Genomic DNA, 23,496 nt, shown 5'->3' on the forward strand with positions numbered 1-23,496 from the left:
GGTCCAATGGATTCAGGACCGCTTCCACATGCTCCACTTGGGGACTTCTCTGTGGCATTCCTCAACATCCCGGGGCATGTTGGTATCCGCGGAAACGAGGCAGCCGATATAGCGGCAAAGGCTGCAGTCTCTCTCCCTCGACCCGCTGTCCGCATGGTTCCCTTAACCGATCTACAGAGCGTTTTGTGTCGTCGAGTTGCTCTTTTATGGCACACACATTGGTCTGCACTTCCCGATAGTAAATTACGGGACGTCAAACCTCTTCCCTGTGCTTGGACCTCTTCCTCTCTGTCTCGTCGTCGGAAGGACGTAATTTTAACCAGACTCATTTTAGCCATCGACATCTTTTAAGTGGCGATCCTCCCCCGCTTTGTCCCCACTGCTCTCAACCGTGGACGGTGAGACACCTTTTACTTCAGTGCCCCTATTTTACTCCTCTACGCGCCCGTTTACAGCTGTCGCCTGATATATCTTCCCTTTTAACAAATGACACACGCTCAGTCGATCGCACCCTTGAGTTTACGAGTGTCAGTGAGATGACATCGGTCATTTGAAGCTCTTTTTCTGGGAAACCAACCCACCTTCAATAGCAGTTTTCTAAGATTTCCTTCCGTTTTTAGTTTACCTCCTTCTTGAGTTTGGCTACCATTGCTGATCATTTGAAATTCAGTTTTTTACGCTTCACTAAGCCGCAGAATGGGTGCTTAAGGCTGCAGCAGTTTTGCGCCCTGAAACCATAACAAAAAAACAAAAAACAGTTCAGCTTGTCATAGAAAGTTCGACCTATTTTTGAGCACTGTTCACCACTCTTGCATTCGGGAGGACGACGGTTCAATCCCGCGTCCGGCCATCCTGATTTAGGTTTTCCGTGATTTTCCTAAATCACTCCAGGCAAATGCCGGGATGGTTCCTCTGAAAGGGCACGGCCGACTTCCTTCCCAGTCCTTCCCTAATCCGATGAGACCGATGACCACGCTGTCTGGTCTCCTTCCCCAAACCAATCAACCAACCACCACTCTTGGTGAACTAATAGAAGAGAAGGAGAAGTTCCAATGAAGAGCAGGGTGTCCAGTCGCAGACAAAATATTACAGTACTTCCTTTCACATACGTGTGACACAGTTGCTCTAAAAACTCCAGTGGCGGGTGCTATAAGAATGGCGTTTGCATCACGGAGCGATTTACTATTGAAAATCAGAGAGAGAGTACGTTATGGAAAGAGTCGGACAAAATATTACAGTACTTCCTTTCACATACGTGTCGCGGAATGACAATAACGACAAAATCCGTGAAATTATCGGTAATACAGAGGTTTATCGACAGTCGTTCTTCACACGCGCCATTTACGAATGGAACAGGGCATCAGTAGTGATCCCTCCGCCACTCACCGTCAGGTGGCTTGCGGAGTATTAATGTAGATGTAAATGTAAGCGTTCGAAGTCTGGTTCAAGCTTACTACTCGGCTGGTCATCTAACCTACGCTGCACAGCCACTGAAATAGCCTCGTAGCCCAGTTGACAGGCATCAGTCGTTTCTTCCAATGCCTGCCACAATCTGCCGTTGGTTGCACCCTGTTTCTTCAATGGCTTCCAGAAGAGCCTCTTCAACATCTTTAATGAGGCCGCCATGTTTACACCCAGAGGTGATCCCTCCCATCTCTTTTCGCCATTTCCTCCATTATCCATCATACATTCGAATACCGACGATCAACAATGTTTTGCCCTTTCTTCTCTCAGACACGCGACACAGTACGCCTCTCACCGTCTCGTCTTCAGTTCAGTGCATACTTCAAACTTGCTCGTTAGGAGGTGAGGTGTAACACCGTGACTCCTCCCTGGTCGCTGCCTCCCCTTAGCAGGGCCCCTAGATCTGCCACTGACACACCACTCACAGTTAAATGAACGCTGACTTATCCTGTACTTCATACGGAGGAAACGGTATTCGCAGAGAAGCAGGGATGGACAATATTTGGCATATATCTAAGGAGGGCCCATACTATAGTTCGTAGAGGCAGGTGAGGGAGAGGGGCTAGAGCAGGAGGTATGGAGTACTTTTAATATATTAGAAGGCGAATGGTGGCTTGCGAGTAGCCATAAAAATGTTACAGATGCAACACTGTTAAAAACCTGCATAATACCGACTTTTCAATCATTTTCTCGAAAGAAAAGAAGCTTATAATACTATTTTTTTCATTTCTCTGAGAGCTAGCGTGAGGGGGGCGGGTAGGGTGGCGATGGGAACATGGCGGCACGGTGTGACTCATTGCCTCCAAGTATGGGCATGTAGTAACTCTAGTATATGATTCTCAGTTGTTTGCCCAACACGCCCATCCGAAGCAGATCAAAATCGTTTGATAGTAGTCAGAGTGATTTCCTGTAGCTGCTTACGACCAGCAACTAAATCATCCCATGCCTGAGAACAACATTCGCAGGGGGGCTGCATTACTACTGGTGCAATATTTGTCTGTACACTAAATAAATAATTTTATATTAGCCTCACTTATTCTTTTTTGGTTTGAAGAATCGCAATTTTCCTTTGCTTTTCGAAACTACAGAACTCAAGCAGGTGATCTACACTCCTGGAAATTGAAATAAGAACACCGTGAATTCATTGTCCCAGGAAGGGGAAACTTTATTGACACATTCCTGGGGTCAGATACATCACATGATTACACTGACAGAACCACAGCCACATAGACACAGGCAACAGAGCATGCACAATGTCGGCACTAGTACAGTGTATATCCACCTTTCGCAGCAATGCAGGCTGCTATTCTCCCATGGAGACGATCGTAGAGATGCTGGATGTAGTCCTGTGGAACGGCTTGCCATGCCATTTCCACCTGGCGCCTCAGTTGGACCAGCGTTCGTGCTGGACGTGCAGACCGCGTGAGACGACGCTTCATCCAGTCCCAAACATGCTCAATGGGGGACAGATCCGGAGATCTTGCTGGCCAGGGTAGTTGACTTACACCTTCTAGAGCACGTTGGGTGGCACGGGATACATGCGGACGTGCATTGTCCTGTTGGAACAGCAAGTTCCCTTGCCGGTCTAGGAATGGTAGAACGATGGGTTCGATGACGGTTTGGATGTACCGCGCACTATTCAGTGTCCCCTCGACGATCACCAGTGGTGTACGGCCAGTGTAGGAGATCGCTCCCCACACCATGATGCCGGGTGTTGGCCCTGTGTGCCTCGGTCGTATGCAGTCCTGATTGTGGCGCTCACCTGCACGGCGCCAGACACGCATACGACCATCATTGGCACCAAGGCAGAAGCGACTCTCATCGCTGAAGACGACTCGTCTCCATTCGTCCCTCCATTCACGCCTGTCGCGACACCACTGGAGGCGGGCTGCACGATGTTGGGGCGTGAGCGGAAGACGGCCGGCCTAACGGTGTGCGGGACCGTAGCCCAGCTTCATGGAGACGGTTGCGAATGGTCCTCGCCGATACCCCAGGAGCAACAGTGTCCCTAATTTGCTGGGAAGTGGCGGTGAGGTCCCCTACGGCACTGCGTAGGATCCTACGGTCTTGGCGTGCATCCGTGCGTCGCTGCGGTCCGGTCACAGGTCGACGGGCACGTGCACCTTCCGCCGACCACTGGCGACAACATCGATGTACTGTGGAGACCTCACGCCCCACGTGTTGAGCAATTCGGCGGTACGTCCACCCGGCCTCCCGTATGCCCACTATACGCCCTCGCTCAAAGTCCGTCAACTGCACATACGGTTCACGTCCACGCTGTCGCGGCATGCTACCAGTGTTAAAGACTGCGATGGAGCTCCGTATGCCACGGCAAACTGGCTGACACTGACGGCGGCGGTGCACAAATGCTGCGCAGCTAGCGCCATTCGACGGCCAACACCGCGGTTCCTGGTGTGTCCGCTGTGCCGTGCGTGTGATCATTGCTTGTACAGCCCTCTCGCAGTGTCCGGAGCAAGTATGGTGGGTCTGACACACCGGTGTCAATGTGTTCTTTTTTCCATTTCCAGGAGTGTATATGAAAACTACGGAAAAAAGTGAGTTAAAGTTTATCGATTCCATGGAAATGGAAATGATCGTTTGGCATCTTTGGCCGGAAGGCCCCTTTACGGGGCAGGTCCGGCCGCCTTGGTGCAGGTCTTATTACATTCGACGCCACATTGGGCGACCCGCGCGCCGGATGGGGATGAAATTATGATGAAGACAACACAACACCCAGCCCCTGACCGGAGAAAATCTCCGATCCAGCCGGGAATCGAACCCGGGCCCGTAGGACGGCAATCCGTCACGCTGACCATCGATTCCATGAGAATAATTTGATGTCCCGGATTTTGGTCAATCTTATGCTCACTGACGAACTACTGCAACAGAGTCAAAACAGCGTTAATGTATGATAAATCCTGACAATACTCACTGTTGCTGAAGGGGGAAACTAAATGGAACATGATAATATGCGCAAAAGACAATGATATACTGTAGCTGTTGATTTCGTAAGAGTTTAGTTTACATCGCGATTGTAAAGCTTCAAACATTGGCTTGCAAGAAACGGGTCAATGAGCGGGGAAGCGTGTAAATGTTTCACTAATCATATAATTATCTACAAAGCAGTAAGGTCCAACGATTATTTGAAAAGATATTGCTGTCGAAGATTGCAGGACACGCAACTACATTTCATAATTTACTACGAAATACGTTTTATAATAATCATCTTGGGGTTGAAGCTCTTTTCTTCCTTGTTTGCTTTAACAATACTTATGTTTTTGGATAGGGTCCGCCTTTAGCAAAACACAGTTTTGTTTTTTAACCCAAACATGTTTCACTGCAGTTTCAGCATTTTCAGTGGGCTTTTATTTTTCATCTGTTAAAGTTAAAGAGTGTTGTTTGCTGCTTATATACATGTAGGTATTAGTTTTGAAATCGTAATTACAGATATTTGAAAAAAAAAACATAAATTACAAATTCATACCTTTTTACCACATGGTGTGGCTTTTCTGATGTGTTGTGTCTCTACAGTGACCGTTTTTTTGCACAGTTTTTCATCTGCAACCACTTATACCTTAAAGTAGATAAATTGTTTAAGCCAAAATTACGATTTGAAAACTTGTTATTTCATTCGTCATTTTGGCTTAAACAATTTATCTACTTTAAGGTATAAGTGGATGCAGACGACAAACTGTGCAACAAAATGGTCACTGTAGAAACACAACACATCAGAAAAGCCACACCATGTGGTAAAAAGGTACGAATTTGTAATTTATGTGTTTTTTCAAATATCTGTAATTACGATTTAAAAACTAATAACTTCGCACTACGATTTGCGGGCAGTATTGGTTTTCTGTCATGATTTGAAGAAAACTGCTGCAGAATCGCATCGAATGCTTGTCCAAGCCTCCGGCAAACATGCTCTTGGGAAAACTCAGTGTTTCGTTTGGTTCAAATAGTCAAAAGCAAATGATCGATTTAAATCGAGCATTACGCGAAAAAGACTAGAGTCATAGTGTTCTGTGATAAAACCATAGCCGGCCTCTGTGGCCGAGCGGTTCTAGGCGCTTCAGTACGGCACCCCGCTGCTGCTACGGTCGCAGGTTCGAATCCTGCCTCGGGCATGGATGTGTGTGATGTTCTTAACTTAGTTAGGTTTAAGTAGTTCTAAGTCTAGGGGACTGATGACCTCAGATGTTAAGTCCCATAGTGGTTAGAGCCATTTGAACCTCTTTTTTATATATATAAAATCGTATCACATACAGCAAAACAGGTCAGGGAAACGATCGAGGCGTTCAGTTGGGAAATACTAGGACATGCAGCTTATTCTCCAGACTTGACTCCGTCATATTATCATCTATTTGCAGCACGGCGATACGCTGTCGCTGAACAACGATTCAATTCGTATGCAAATGTACGAAAATAGTTCGCCGACTGGTTCGCTTCAAAAGAAGAGCTTTTTTTTTGGCGTGGCATTCATAGCCTGCCGTAGGGATGGGAGAAATGTATAAATAGCAGTGGAGATGTTAACGTGACAAACCCTAATTCTAGGGCTATATTTTATTTTTGACACATGGATCTATGCCGACAATTGTAAAAACGGCGATGGTACATTAGTCCTTACTAATGTAAAAATGTTACCTTCTGAAGAAGACAAATTTATATTTGTTGAAACCTAGGTAAAGAATTTCTTTATTCATTGCAACTGGTCGGCTGTTTATAATTTTATTTTTTTAATAGCAGTGGAGATTATTTTGAATAAAAAATTGTTTATCAGTTTCAAACAACTGACATGTAACTACCGCAACCAAATTCCGGTTTCATACACCTTTACCTGGTATATTAAATTAAAATAATTGCATAATAATGCACCTGGAATTATTTCGTCCAAAAATCGCTTTTATCAACAAAAATATCTCCCAGTCGGCGATGGCTGCAATATTCTATCACTAGTAGCACAAATGGTAAAATTACTGCCCAATCTGGTCACCTGTGTGGTACACAATTATGAACACTAATTCCGATACGGAACGATAGGAAGGGCTTTGTGGAGAGCGGGAGGAGTATTTGAAAGACAGCACATTCCATATTTCTTAACTTTTTTTTTTTTCAACTGGCTGCTTGAATTAGTCCGAGCTGACTGTGCCTTGCATCCCCACCCATAAACGAAGCCACCAATTATATGTACAATTAAATCTTAAAATATGTATGCATTCATGCATTATCAGATAACTGAATGTGCACAATTAAAGGACAAAAATGCTGTGTCAGAATTCAGTCTTTTGTTGTGATACATTTTATTTTATATTAAACAACGTACAACAATCAATAATGTAGGAAAAGACAGATTGCTGCTTACTCTAAAGTAGACACATAGACAGGCACAATTAAGACACTTACATAAAGCTTTTGGCCACAGCCGTCATCAGGAAAACACACACACACACACACACACACACACACACACACACAAGCAAGTACACCTCATGCACGAGTGACCGCCGACTCCAGCATCTCGAGCCAGAATGCCAAGTTGGAATTGGCAGTCTTGTGTGCATGAGGTGTGCTTGCTTGTGTGTATGAATGGTCTGTGTCTGTCTGTTATAGACGAAACCTGTGGACGAAAGCTTTATCTGAGTGTCTTTCAATTGTGCCTGTCTGCACCTTAACGTGTCCTCTTTACGGTAAGTAGCAATCTGTCTTTTCCTACATTGTTGACATTCCTACCTGGAGTTTCCATTGTTTGAACGTACAACAATCAGTTTTTCAAATTATCCACCGACTTTGGGTAACTCTGCGAATTAAACCGCTGAGGTAGCAATCCCTGGATTCGGGTGGTGAGCAACCTAGAAAATGGTTTGCTTTGATATACCATTTTCAGTTTAGGAAAATGGTGGGTTTGGTCTCTTACTATAGACCACAACCAGTTTCTTGCGAATACCTTTCTTTCCTGACAGTTTCCAGTTCCCTTAAAGATGCAGCACCTCTACTTAAATGAAAAGAACTACATGAAATCGAGCCGAGCATCTCGCAGATCCCTCACAGTAAATTCTTCTCCTGTAGGCTCATGCATTTGTCTGTCGGGAAATCCTGTAATGCAAAAACTGACCTTTCTTACTTTGCAAGAAGTGATAGATATATATACTTAAAAGAGGAAATTCGGGAAAGTGTAAGGTTGAATAAATCCAGATCCTTTGTATTTTCGCCACTAAAAATTATTCTAGCTTCTCTGTCGAACAGAGCAAAATATTAGCACTCGTGCATTCCCGCCGGCCGCGGTGGCCGAGCGGTTCTAGGCGCTTTAGTCCGACTGCTACGGTCGCAGTGTGTGATGTCCTTAGGTTAGTTAGTAGTTCTTAGTTCTAGGGGACTGATGACCTCAGATGTTAAGTCCCATAGTGCTCAGAGCCATTTGAACCATTTTTTTGCGTTCCCGATCACTTCCTCAGATCAAACCCAGGCTGAAAGGAGTGTAAAATAAACTTCGAGGGTGAAGAGAGATTGTAGCATGACTGCATCTTAGTGGTTTGCCAAAATACAGCACTCCTAACATCGAGATTATATCCCCGCTTGGAGAAAACTTAAAAGTCGATTTCGAATAAAATGGTTTATCGTTCTTTACGGAAATTTCCAGAATAAATGAAATACGTAAGTATTTTAAGGTCCTCTTAAATAAGTCGCCCTCCGCCCCTTCGACAAAATCCCGGATACGCCCTTGATTCCATAGAGAAACTTGGTGATCGAAATTTAAAAATTCCTTTGTTTTTAGATTATCAGTCCAACTTGCTTATCATATCCGTGACACTCTCCCCCTTATTTTGCAATAATACAAAACCAGCTGCCCATTTTCAACTGCTTCATTTTCCTGTCTGGTACGGACTCCATACCTGGCAGCGATTCTCCACAAGAGGACGGACGAGACTAGTGGAGGCAGTCACTTTAGTAGATTAGTTGGATCTTTGGAGTGTGCTGATACTATACCGCAGTCTTTCGTTCGCCTTCCCCACAACTTTATCTGTGTGATGATTCCAGTTTAAGATGTTCGTAACTGTAATTCCTAAGCATTTAACGGAATCGAAAATCGTAAATTTTTGTGTTTTATCGTGTAACCTAAACTTACCAGATTTTTTTTGTTAGTACGCATATGCAGTACCTCACACTTTTTATTGTTTAGGATCAAACTGCCACTTTTTCACTATGCAAATACCTTGTCTCTGACATTCCTATTTCTTTTTGATGAATTTATTAGACGGTAATCGGGAGCATCATCTGCAAAGCGGTGGAGTAATGTGAACAAATTATTATTCTTATATTACAACGTTTTACACATTTTTCTTTTTTCTTTATTCGTTATGCCTAATTAAAGATCGTGGTTGAACTTTTTAGCTTCGTCTTACAACTTCCTTTCCTTCTTCTCTTCCCAAAATCTCTTCATAAATTCACTGCTTTTTTTCTAGCGTTTCCTCACCCACTATTTTCCAGAGCTCTTCTTAGCTTTCTAAACGAATGAGTGATTTTCCACTAGGATTCCAAATGATTTGCATTCTCCTTGCCCGCCGCGGCGTTCATTGCTCGTACGTGTTGCTTAGCTGCTTCTAACCAACTGCTTTTTTACCATTTTACATTTATCATATTAAGTAGTTTTTAAGTTAATCTATTGTTGTCAATTTTGCAGATACGACCATAGAACTTTAAACTTCTTCTACGCATTGCATAAGTGGACCTGTCTATTGCTGTGTATATATCTGTTACGAAGCCATTAATTTTTTTGAGAATTTTTTACTTTTCCTTTCAAATTGCATCACTTTCTGAGTAGCCAGTTAAAGCCGTATTTCGACAGATATAAAATCCTTCAGGCCTATTAACGGCAAAGTTTCACATTGTAGGATATCACTCGTTTACTGCAGTTATTCGATGTTCTGTAGGTCTTCTTGAGTTTGATGGCTCTTTCTAAATTGACTTTACTGTCTAGCTCAACTGGTACAATGATTTCTACGAGGTATTTAAAATAAGAATGGTGCAATGATTTCTACGAGGTATTTAAAAGAAGACACTTATGAAATTGTTCCATGTTTCGTTTGTAACGGGGATGTTTGGTATTTTGATGTAAATTTTGTAACAAATGAATATTTGAAGGGCTGTTCAAAATGGTTCAAATGGTTCTGAGTACAATGGGACTTAACTTCTGAGATCATCAATCCCCTAGAACTTAGAACTACTTAAAACTAACTAACCGAAGGACATCACACACATTCGTACCCGAGGCAGGATTCGAACCTGCGACCGTAGCGGTCGCGAAGTTCCAGGCTGTAGTTGAAGGGCTGTCTTTGATGCTACCCTGAGTCAGTTATCTACGGCATCCTTAGTTTCTTCACTATTCTTAGAGAAGATAGCTAGAGCATCAGCAAAAGCTGGGCATTTCAGTTTTATTCTCGGTCCCGAGGTCTCGATGCTTATACCTTCGATTTTTGCCCTCATTATCTGATGACTTCGTCTAACGCTATGAAGGAACAAAGGACAATTAGAGTATATCTTGCTGCGTCTAACACTATGTTAATCAGAAGCGGAAACAAGTCATCTTCATGCCGATCTCATGTGCGTACTTCGGAAGGTTCATGTTCTCCAACGTGCAACTTCACTTGCGCTGCTGTGACTGTGAGAGGCTGCCGTATTAGTTATCTAGTCTTATTGTCTACGCAAAGCTCTGATGAAGTGCTCGAAGCGGTTTGTCTGTCAAAAAACTCATACGGCTCCTTAAAGTCCACAAAGGTGACAACTGTATAGGTATTTCGATGTATCCTTAATACTGTCTTCAGACACCAAATCTGCACAGCACATGACCTACATTTCGTGAAACGTGCTTGGTACTCATCAGTCAAATGATCTGTTTGTTGTTCAACTCTTCTTAAGGAAGCTTTGGGTAAAACATTATGTATCATTGACGGAAGATACTGGCCTCTGTAGTTGTTGGGGTCTGCCGTGTCACCTTATTTATGCAACAGATGGATAATAGCTTTCTTCCAATCCTTTCATATCGTTTCAGTTGTCCATATCTCTTGTAATAGTGCATAAATTGCTCGAAAAAAAATCACCTAATCCTATTTTTTACATTTCCGCAGTTATGCCGCTCCAGGCCCTCTCTTTCCATCCCGGATGGGGCAACTAGCGAAGTACCAATTTCAATTTCTTATTTATTGTTCTCTTCTTTTCTTGAAGTACTCTTCACTATGTTTTCTTCTTTCTGTCTTCTATCGACTTCAGATCAGTTTCTTTTTTAGTTCTCCTACCGTGGAAGCCTTCCATATACAGTATCTTTACCCTAAACCCGTCTCTGGCAGTTGTTTCTTCTACTTCTATATTATTTTTTGTAAATTGTTTTACTTCATGGATCCAACTTGTTGTTGACTTCTTAACCCACAACTAACTGAAGATGTTTTTGGTTGATCTACTTCCTTGAATTCGGTAGAATGTCCAACAAATACCACTCTTTTTTTCTCGTTACTTCTGATACGTTTTCTGTGTTCCGATAAATTCCATTATTACTACGTAATTTATCTTCCATAGTTTTTCGTGGGCCTAACATTTTCCTAATGACTTCACTTTCTAGTATATGTAATTTAACTAAATTATAGTGTAATGCTAGACATTTGCTTGCATATAGACACTCTGGTTGGTTCAAATGGCTCTGAGAACTATGGGACTTAAGGGGCTCCGGAACGCCCTATACTTGCAATGTTAAAATAACGCTTATAAATTACATCTTTCCTCACAAAGTATTTGAGGTAGGAAGTTGAACTTTTTACAGATTATTTTTTGGAATATGGGCTACAACTTAACACAGGGATTTTACAAGATTTTAGTTCAGTTATTAAAGATGATTTTTTTTCAATTGTAATGAAAATTCACAACATTTTTTTGCAATTTTTTATTTATATATTCAAAAATATACAGTTTTTTGGAAAAAGGCTGTGTTAAATTATGCAGAAGGTACTGTGTAACATTTACTGAAAGTTTGAAACAAATATGTTTGGAAGATCCTTAGAAAACATGTAATTAGTATGAGAAAATAAAAGTTTTGGGAATCGAGCGACAAAGATTGGATTAACTTTTTAGTGCATTCCAGGTCCATATGATGGATTATCTTCATCCTCTGCAAACTCGTCCTCCAGCTTCCTCTTGTTCCTCCTCCTGTTTACTCTTGCTTGTATTTCTAGACTCTTTGCAGCCCTGTCTGCAGCCCGAAGGCGTTCCTTGTCTAAAGCAAGCATCGCTCGTACCATGTTAGAACCTATCTTCATTCCCATATTTCTAAATACCTTGCACCTTACAATGTTGCCATCATTGAAAGTCGCAACAGCAACTTTACTTTTACTCATTATTATACTTCAACAAAACAGAGACTCAAGAAACAGAATTAATTACGAATATTTTCGAGATAACGACAGAGTAAATAAACATGAAACAATCGACAGTCACACCAGCGATATATATTGAACCATCACAGGTTAGCCACAACACATACTTTATCTCACATCACTAAAATGTACTTTATCTCACATCACTAAAATGTACCTGATGAACACGGACGTTAATGATAACACCATTTGACAGCAGTTTAACAGCACCACAGTGAGTCGCGCCCATGTAGAACACATTTTAAAAAAAATTTAAAAATAGTTGTAGTCTTCGGAATTGAATAAATTATATACGTATTAAAAGGTAATAGTCTGCAGATTCAGAAAACGCAAAAAAGTAAAAATTGAACTTTTCATGATTTTGAGCCTTTCCAGAGCCCCTTAACTTCTGAGGTCATCAGTCCCCTAGAACTTAGAACTACTTAAACCTAACTAACCTAAGGACATCACAAACATCCATGCCCAAGGCAGGATTCGAACCTGCGACCGTAGCGAGATATTCTGGCTTAATTGCTGGACTGTAAGGCCTTATTTTTGTGTTTTTAGACAGATATTTTTTGTTGTAAAGATATTTTGTTATACTATATACTCTTCTTATTTTATGTATCCATTTCTCTGCAGCAACTTTTCCAAAACACTTTCTTCTCCGCAGCTAGTGGTCTAGTGACTATTCTTGCTGCCTCTGGATCATGGGGTCCCGTGTTCGATTCCCGACCGGGTTGGGGATTTTCTCTGCCTGGAGACTAGGTATTTGTGTTGTCTTCATCATTGCATTACCATCATTCGTGAAAGTGACTCGATTGGACTATGGAAAAACATTGAACGTGTAAAAACTGGGACTCTGTACGGGCACTGATGACTGTGGAGGTGAGTGCCCCACAAACCAAACATCATCATCCAAACCACTTTCTTGGATAGTGTCCCCATAATGTGTAGATCTTTAACCTTTCCCCATGCGCTGTTGCCATTATTCGGGGTGCACTCAGCCTCGTGATACCAACTGAGGAGCTACTCGACCAAATAGTAGCGGCTCCGGTCACAGAAAACCATCATAACGACCGGGAGAGTGGTGTGCTGACCACACGCCCCTCCTATCCGCATCCTCATCTGAGGATGATACGGCGGTCGGATGGTCCCGTTAGGCCACTTGTGGCCTGAAGACGGAGTGCTTTTTAACCTTTCCAATTTGGTCAGTATCTGTTTTCAGAAATTTAGGTATATTTTTAATGTTTGTAAGAATTTTGGTTTTTTCTGTTGAAATTCTTAAGCCAGTCCTGCTAGCTATTTCTCCTAAAAGGTTAATTTTTGATATAGCAGAAGGTATGGCAAATATAGTATAGCAAGTATAACAGAAAGTATAGCAATGTCATCTGCAAATGCGAGACAATTTATTTCAAGTTGTTTGCTCCCTCACCAGATGATTTGCTATTGTATTGTTATGACTATTAAATCTTATACATCTATAGTACATCATAAATTGTAGTGACAGCAAATTATATTTGAGGTGGAGGAGGGAAGGAGAGAGTATGAAGTTGTAATCACCCCCCCCCCTCCCTGCCAAACCTTCACCCCTCCCTCCGTATCACAGCTCCGAATTTGTGCTTAATCTCAGCTGGCACATCACGAAAGAAGTCTTTCTTTTGAAACGACCTACTTCCCAGTTGCCGCTGTTAAGACACCGCCTGACGGTTACCTAGAGTATTTCCTGCTCTATGGAATCAAGGAGACCATAAGGGAACAATTCACAGGAATGGGAGAAAGAAATACAGTAGAAGAAGAATGGGTAGCTTTGAGGGATGAAATAGTGAAGGCAGCAGAGGATCAAATAGGTAAAAAGACCAGGGCTAGTAGAAACCCTTGGGTAACAGAAGAAATATTGAATTTAATCGACGAAAGGAGAAAATATAAAAATGCAGTAAATGAAGCAGGCAAAAAGGAATACAAACGTCTCAAAAATGAGATCGACAGGAATTGCAAAATGGCTAAGCAGGGATGGCTAGAGGAGAAATCTAAGGATGTAGAGGCTTATCTCACTAGGGGTAAGATAGATACTGCCTACAGGAAAATTAAAGAGCCCTTTGGAGAAAAGAGAACCACTTGTATGAATATCGAGAGCTCAGATGGAAAACAAGTTCTAAGCAAAGAAGGGAAAGCAGAAAGGTGGAAGGAGTATATTGAGGGTCTATACAAGGGAAATGTTCTTGAGGACAATATTATGGAAATTGGAAGAGGATGTAGATGATGATGAAATGGGAGATACGATACTGCGTGAAGAGTTTGACAGAGCACTGAAAGACCTGAGTCGAAACAAGGTCCCCTGAGTAGACAACATTTCATTAGAACTACTGACAGCCTTGGGAGAGCCAGTCCTGACAAAACTCTACCATCTGGTGAGCAAGATGTATGAGACAGGCGAAATACCCTCAGACTTCAAGAAGAATATAATAATTCCAATCCCAAAGAAAGCAGGTGTTGACAGATGTGAAAATTACCGAACTATCAGTTTAATAAGTCACAGCTGCAAAATACTAACGCGAATTCTTTACAGACGAATGGGAAAACTGGTAGAAGCCGACCTCGGCGAAGATCAGTTTGGATTCCGCAGAAATGTTGGAACACATGAGGCAATACTGACCTTACGACTTATCTTAGAAGAAAGATTAAGGAAAGGCAAACCTACGTTTCTAGCATTTGTAGACTTAGAGAAAGCTTTTGACAATGTTGATTGGAATACTCTCTTCCAAATTCTAAAGGTGGCAGGGGTAAAATACAGGGAGCGAAAGGCTGTTTACAATTTGTACAGAAAGCAGATGACAGTTATATGAGTCGAGGGGTATGAAAGGTACGCATTGGTTGGGAAGGGAGTGAGACAGGGTTGTAGCCTATCCCCGATGTTATTCAATCTGTATATTGAGCAAGCAATAAAGGAAACAAAAGAAAAGTTCGGAGTGGGTATTAAAATCCATGGAGAAGTAATAAGAACTTTGAGGTTCGCTGACGGTGTAATTCTGTCAGAGACAGCAAAGGACTTGGAAGAGCAGTTGAACGGAATGGACAGTGTCTTGAAAGGAGACCACAACAACAATGGACTCAAGGAGTGCAGAGTCGGGTCACGGGATGGCCCACTTGTGGCGACCGTGGCAGGACACGACAGGCTGGTTGGCGTCCCGGCGTCCTTGGGCAGGAACCGGAAGCTGCAGCAGCAGCAACAGCAGCAGCAGCAGCAGTAGCGCGGGGCGCTGAGAGATCAATGTGCTTGGGGGTGTGTGAGGGGGAGGGGGAGGAGGAGCGAGGCTGCTAGGCAGCTACCTGGACTGGGGCCGGGGCTAGAGGCACCGGTCGATACTCACGCAGCTGAGGGCCGCGGCCGCAGCAGCCGCAGACAACACCGTGGCTCGCCCGCCTCCGCGTGCTCTGCCCTGCTGCCGGTGGCTGCGCCCGCCCGTCTCAGGGCCAAGGGTCGCCTTACGGCAAAACGAGCTGCTTGCCAGATCTCTGGAGCGTTATAAGGAGGCGAGCGCCAGCATGCCCTGGCAGTGTATCAGATTAAAAGTATTGTATGTCTACTAAAATTACCAAGATTGTCTACTGTTGAGATACAGCAAATATAGGTAAATTTCTGGAATTGGCGGAAGCCCTGAACGCAAATATAAACATATTTATAAGTCATCTTATTTAGAGATCATTAAAATTAAAATGTTTATTTATGACACATTATAACCATTAGCGGACATTTTAACATTTACAATGCACCAAGAAATAGGTCATGACCTCAACTGCAAAACAAATGGTTAAATTACACTACTGGCCATTAAAATTGCTACACCATGAAGATCACGTGCTACAGACATGAAATTTAACCGACAGGAAGAAGATGCTGTGATATGCAAATTATTAGCTTTTCAGAGCAGTCACACAAGGTTGTCGCAGGTGGCGACATCTACAACGTGCTGAAATGAGGAAAGTTTCCAACCGATTTCTCATACACAGGCACTTGACCGGTGTTGCCTGGTGAAACGTTGTTGTGATGCCTCGTGTAAAAAGGACAAATGCGTACCATTACGTTTCCGACTTTGATTAAGGTCGGATTGTAGCCTATCGCGATTGCTGGTTATCGGATCGCGACATAGCTGCTCGCGTTGGTCGACATCCAATGACTGTTACCAGAATATGGAATCGGTGGGTTCAGGAGGGTAATACGGAACGCCGTGCGGGATCCCAACGGCCTCGTATCACTAACAGTCGAGACGACAGTCATCTTATCGCATGGCCATGTCTCGATCCCTGAGTCAACAGATGATGACGTTTGCAAGACAACAACCATCTGCACGAACAGTTCGATGACGTTTGCAGCCACATGGACTATCAGCTCGGAGGCCATGACTGCGATTACCCTTGACGCTGCGTCACAGACAGGAGCGCATGCAGTGGTGTACTCAACGACGAACCCGGGTGCATGAATGGCAAAACGTCATTTTTTCGGATCAATCCAGGTTCTGTTTACAGCATCATGATGGTCGTATCCGTGTTTGGCAACATCGCGGTGAACGCACATTGGAAGCGTGTATTCGGCGTGATGGTATGGGGTGCCATTGGTTACAAGTCTCGGTCACCTCTTGTTCGCATTGACGGCACTTTGAACAGTGGTCGTTACATTTCAGATCTGTTACGACCCGTGGCTCTACCCTTCATTCGATCCCTGCGAAACCCAACATTTCATCAGAATAATACACGGCCGCATGTTGCAGGTCCTGTACGGGCCTTTCGGGATACAGAAAATGTTCGACTGCTGCCCTGGCCAGCACATTCTCCAGATCTCTCACCAACTGAAAACGTCTGGTCAATGGTGGTCGAGCAACAGGCTCTTCACAATGCGCCATTCACTACTCTTGATGAACTGTGGTATCGTGTTGAAGCTGCATGGGCAGCTGTACCTGTACACGTCATCCAAGCTCTGTTTGACTCAATGCCCATGCGTATCAAGGCCGTTATTACGGCGAGAGGTGGTTGTTCTGGGTACTGATTTCTCAGGTTCTATCCACCCAAATGGCATGAAAATGTAATCACATGTAAGTTCTAGTATAATATATTTGTCCAATGTTTACCTGTTTATCATCTGCATTTCTTCTTAGTGTAGCATTTTTAATGGCCAGTAGGGTACTTTGCAGCGGGCTAGTTTGCTTTCAGTATGCACTTTCCCGATCTCAGTAGTGTATTTGTAATTTTGATTAAACTGTGATAAAACAGAATTCGGCACATAAACATTTATTTAACGTCAGCATGTTGACATTGCAGTAGGGTTAAGATTCAATAATTAACGCACATATGATTTGTTATGTTCGTAAAAAAAGATTAAGATATGACCTTTGAATCTTGTAGTGCCACAGAAACGAGTAGAATACGGACAAGTATTTGACTAGCTTCCGTAATTTTCTTTCGAAACAGAAGAAAAAATAATAAATTAAAAGTACAAAGTATAAACATTAGTAATGGAATAAGACGTATAAATAAGTAATATAATAATATGTATATTCAATTTTCATAATGTAATCTTTAAATCTTGTAGTGCCACATAAACGAGTAGAATACGGACAAGTATTTGACTAGCTTCCGTAATTTTCTTTCGAAACAGAAGAAAAAATATTAAATTAAAAGTACAAAGTATAAACATTAGTAATGGAATAAGACGTATAAATAAGTAATATAATAATATGTATATTCAATTTTCATAATGTATGTAAAACAATTTAGAGTGTATTACGAGAAGATGGGCCAAGGAAAGCAACAAACTGGACTGCAGTAGTTGGTAATGTACGAAGCTTTGGAGCTTGGTGTTTTGTCGATGTCGTCAGAGGTGTGAAGATGGGCTTTGATCTATGTTGCTGGAGCAGCGGAGGTCTCTTTAAACGAGTTTCGTTGGAACTTCGAAAAACCATCAAAAGTGTTGAAATTTTTACGTGTGTCCTAGATTCAAACATTCGTTATTGTTCGGAAATTCCATTCGACGCTCTGCTTGTTCTGCTCTGCGCTATACATTGATCCTTTTATATGCTATAGGTTTACTTAGAAATGTATCACTACTTTTTCGTAGTTATTTCCTTCGATTCTTTACTTGCAAGTAAAGTTACAAGTTGATCTTAAACCAACGCATTGTTACCTCATTATCATTTGGGATACTAAACCTCATTAATTATGTAACACGAGGCTTGGAACTTTAATAGTGGCAACTATTTATTTACAGCTCGTACAAAATAAAGAAGTGTTTCAAACTTTTACTGTCCACCAAAGTAGTCACCAGCATTGTGTATAACCCGTTGCCAGCGATGTGGAAGTCGTAGGATACTCTTAGCAGTGACCGTTGTGTTGACCGTTTGAGCGGCACGGTCTATTGCCCGACGAATTTGTAGCAGCTCTGAAGCGAATGCCGTTAATTGTTTCCTTCAGGTTAGAAATCGATTTGAACTCATGAGGTCTTACGTCATGGGAGTGCAGTAGGTGGTATGGCACTTAGCAGCCCAATCAGTCAAACAAACAAATCAGTAACAGCTTGCACCGTACGTGCCTGAGCATTGTCCTGCAAAATGATGGTCAAGTTCTGCAGAAAGTGTCATCACATCTGTCTCTAGGCTGGTCGTAGGTTGTGTTCCAAAAATGAACAGCATAGAGACAGAAGTGACGACACTTTCTGCAGGACCTGACCGTCATTTTGCAGGACAATGCTCATGCACGTACGGTGCAAGCTGTTACTGATTCGTTTAACCGATGGGGCTGCTAAGTGCTAAACCACCTATTGCGCTCCCCTGACTTAAGCCCTCGTAAGTTCAAGTCGATTTCAAAACTGAAGGAAACATATCACGGCATTCGCTTCAGAACTGCTACAAATTCGTCGGGCAATAGACCTCGCCGCTCGAACTGTCAACACAACTGGCACTGCTAAGACTATCCTACGACTTCCACATCGCTGGCATTGGGTTATACATAATCCTGATGACTTTTCTGAAGGTCAGTAAAATTTTGAACACATATCTATTTTGTACGAACTGTAAATAAATAACTTCCGCTATCAAAGTTCCAACCCTCGTATATTTGAAAACATTTGCCTAATTATATAAAATTTCACTGATCAATATGTTATGCCACATTAATGCATAATTATTTGGGACAAAAGGCAGCAGCACACAGCTGCTTAGCTGCTTAGGTGCAATCTAGTCAGAATGATTGTAGGTTGTGTGCTTGTCCAGACACTACATGTTGCTACTGATAAGACCATAGTGAACATTCAGTTGGTTCACCTATCGGAAAGCAGGCAATGAGCTCACAGAATCTGACTCACAGCCACAGGAGCAATCTTCTTCGCTTCCACCGCCATGTATTAGAGCTCTACTACTTCAAAAATTTTTATTACCTTGAGCAAACACATCCCTCGATCGAAAAGCAGTGCCCAATAACTGAAAGAAAGCACAGGCTACACCCGCCTACAAGAAGTGTATCAGAAATGATCCACTGAACTTCTGTTCAGTATACTTGACATGAATTTGTTGCGGAATCTTAAAACATACTCAGAGCTGAAACATAAAGATGTATCTCGAACAGAATGACCTCCTCCCACCAACACGTGCTTCGAAAGTATTGACCATGCGGAACGCACCTCGCACTTTTCTCACATGACATACTCAAAGCCACGGTCAAGGTTGTCAGGTGGATGCAGTATTTCTCGATTTCCGAAAAACATTTGACTCAGCACCACACCTACGCTTACTACGTAAAGTACGATCGTCTGAGGTAACAAACAACGTATGTTACTGGATTGAAGATTTTTTGGTAGGCTGGACGCAACAAATTATCTTAGATGGAGAGTCATCGAGAGACGTAGAGGCAACTTTGGCTGTAAGACGGGGACGTGTGTTGAATACATTGACATTCATGTTATGCATGAATCTCATTACGGACAGTATTAATAGGACCCTCAGACTTTTCGCAGATGCACTTACGCTACGTAATCAAAAGTATCCGGACACCCCTACAAAACCATACGTTTTTCATATTAGATGCATTGTGCTGCTCCATATCAGCGACCTCGGTAGTCATTAGACATCGTGAGAGAGCAGAATGGGGCGCTCCGCGGATCACATGGACTTCCAACGTGGTCTGGCGATTGGGTATCACTTGTGTCATACGTCTGTACACGAGATTGCTACACTCCTAAAGATCCCTAGGTCCACTGTTTCCGATGTGATAGTGAAGTGGAAACGTGAAGGGACACTTACAGCACAAAAGCGTACAGGCTGACCTCGTCTGTTGACTGACAAGAGACCGCCGACAGTTGAAGAGGGTCGTAACGTGTAATAGGCAGACATATATCCAGACCATCACACAGGAATTCCAAACCGCATCAGGAATCACTGCAAGTACAATGACAGACAGGAGGTGAGAAAACGGATTTAATGGTCGAGCGGCTGCTCATAAGCCACTCGTCACGCCGGTAAATGCCAAACGACCCCTCGCTTGGTGTAAGAAGCGTAAACATTGGTCGATTGAACAGTGGAAAAACGGTATGTGCCGTGATGAATCGGGGCACACAATGTGGCGATCGGGCTGGCAGGGTGAGGGTATGGCGAATGCCAGGTGAACGTCGTCTGCCAGCATGTGTAGTGCCAACAGTAAAATTCGGAGGCAGTGGTGTTATGGTGTGATCGTGTTTTTCATGGAGGGGGCTTGCTCCCCTTGTTGTTTTGCGTGGCACTATTACAGCACACACCTACATTGATTTTTTAAGGACCTTCTTGCTTCCCACTCTGCAAGAGCAATTCGGGGAATGTGATTGCATCTTTCAAGACGATCGAGCACCTGTTCATAATGTACGGCCTGTGGCGAAGTGGTTACACGACAATAACATCGCTGTAATGGACTGGCGTTCATAAAGTCTTGACCTGAATCCTATAGAACGCCAACTTAGCGCCAGGCCTCACCTACCGACATCGATACCTCTCCTCAACGCAGCACTCCGTGAAGAATGGACTGCCGTTCCCCAAGAAAACTTCCAGCACTTGATTGAACGTATGCCTGCAAGAGTGGAAGCTGTCATCAAGGCTAAGGGTGGGCCAACGCCATACTGAATTCCAGCATTACCGATGGAGGGCGCCACGAACTTGTAAATCACTTTCAGGCAGGTGTCTGGATAGTCGTACGTCGTACGATGAATTACAGACTGAAAAAAGTACACCAATATTCAGTCAGATGTTGATAAGGTTTATAAGTGATGCAAAGGTTGGCAACTCCCTTACATGTTCATAAACGTAAAATTGTGCACCTTAATAATTAGAACAAAGAAAGCATAGTATCTTATTACTGTAATATCAGGAAGTCACAACTGGAATCGATAAACTCTTACAAATTCGTGGGTGCACCACTTTGTACAGGAATGAGACGAAAAGCTGAATCGTGGATAAAACAAGTACCAGAGACCCGTTTATTGGTAGGACACTAGGGAAATGAAGTCAGTCTACAAAGGAATTGCTTACAGATCACTTGTGCGATCCATCATAGAATATTGCCCATGTGTGTAGGATTCCTACCAGATACGACTTTCAGGGGATATTGAACGTGTACAGAGAAGGCCAGCAAGAATGGTCATACGTTTGTTTGACCTGCGGGAGAGTGTGGCGGAGATGTTGAATGAACTGAACTGACAGACTCTTGAAGACAGACGGAAACTACCCCCAGGAAAGTTACTAACAACGTTTCAAGAACCATCTCTAAAGGGTGATTCCAGGAATGTACTACAACTCCCTACTTATATTACGCACAGCACACAGAGAGGCATTTAAACAACCATTCTTCCCGTGCTTCGTACATGACTGGAACGCCATTAAGTCCTAATAACTGGTATCATTGGCTATACTCTCGACCGTGGGCATCAAAATGTTTTCAGCCTATGGATGAGTATGCAGATGTTTCTAGAAAGAATCACTCACTCTGCAGCGGAATATGCACTGTGATTCTGACTTCTGTATACGACAAACTTATGGTGCAGGAAAGTACTTAGAAGCACTGAAATTGGCACTTTCACTGAAAATTTTCTGAAAACATACCTTAATACCACAACTGTTAACTAGAAATGGGAAATGCTGAAAGTGCAAAGTGTCAAAGTATTCGTAAGCAGGTATAATAATTACAGATTAGCAATGGAAACTTTTTTCGAAGAAAAGCAAACTATGATAGTTTCACATCAGTTGTAATGTATAACAGGGAAAATGTTTCAAACCTATAATACATTTAAGGTGAGTCGTACCGCCCAAAATGACAAAATTTGACAGTTTCACTTTTATGCAAATTATGAAAATATGGATGTTTATGCCTAATTTGGTGTTCGTTTTATTGAAATATTCGATTATTTACTATTTTAAATAAATATTTGAAAATAATCATGCAATGACATTTCCAAAAATTTTGTTTTCCATCATTTCGCATATTGGCATTTTTCTCTGGAACTATTCAGTCTAGAAGGCTGTGGTTGCTTTTGTTTTGTAGAGAACTGTCCGTTTCATAAGTTGCCTACGCTTGCGGTACGTCGCAGTAAACTCTTTGAACTGTACATTTGTTTGTGTTTGACAACAACAGTTATCCACTAGCCGCGTTTTAGTTTCTGTGTTTCCTGTGATAGTTTTCGTCATGACTAAACCAAAAGGAGTGTTTAAAAAAATACGAAACAAAGGAAACAGATACTACAGAACTAATATAGCAGCAGTAGAAAGAGAGGTTAGCGCCGAAGGGCGTGATAATTTGGTTGTAAACAGTGACAGTCCTTCTACTCCTCTGAGTGCTTCCAAGAAAAAACTGCTGAGCAATGATGTAAGATACAACGCGGCTTCAGACAGTGAAACAAACTGCAATATCATTATTAATCTCCACATACTTATTTATCAGCATCGACAATGGGAAAGTGTTGGATATTGATGTGTTGACCATGTGCTGTCAGGGTTGTAGGCAAGCAGGCAAGAGTACTGAAAAGCAAACTAAGCATGAAATGAATTGTCAGAGAAACTATGAAGGAAGTAGTGGAGGAATGGAGGTTGCTTCTCCAGTGAAAATGTTCCAACGTTTCCAGCATGACCGTGCTGTTCGCTACATGAGTTTTTGGGGGATGGAGACTCACGATCTTATAAGGCAGTGGTGGAGAGTAAACCCTTTGGTGACTTGTCAATTACAAAACTAGAGTGCATTAATCATGTGCAAAAGAGGATGGGCACGAGACTACGTAGACTCAAACAGCAGTTGGGAAGTACCAAGTTATCTGATGGTCTAAGTACAAGACGTCAACTGACTGATAAACAAATTGATCAGATTACACAATATTATGGTATGGCTATTAGAAGTAACAGAGATAATTTAGATGGTATGAAGAGAGCTGTTTGGGCAATTTATTTTCACAAGCTGTCTACAGATGCAGAACCAATACACAACCTGTGTTCCAATGAATGGTGTACATACTTGAAGGCAAAAGAGGAGGGTAAAGTAGACAGTTTCTAACACAAAATTACCATACCAAATGCTGTTATGCTTGCCATGGAACCTGTGTTTCAGGATCTGGCCCAACCAGAGCTGTTGAAGAAATGTC

This window comes from Schistocerca cancellata, chromosome 9 (assembly GCF_023864275.1).
Source record: "Schistocerca cancellata isolate TAMUIC-IGC-003103 chromosome 9, iqSchCanc2.1, whole genome shotgun sequence".
NCBI lineage: Eukaryota > Metazoa > Arthropoda > Insecta > Orthoptera > Acrididae > Schistocerca > Schistocerca cancellata.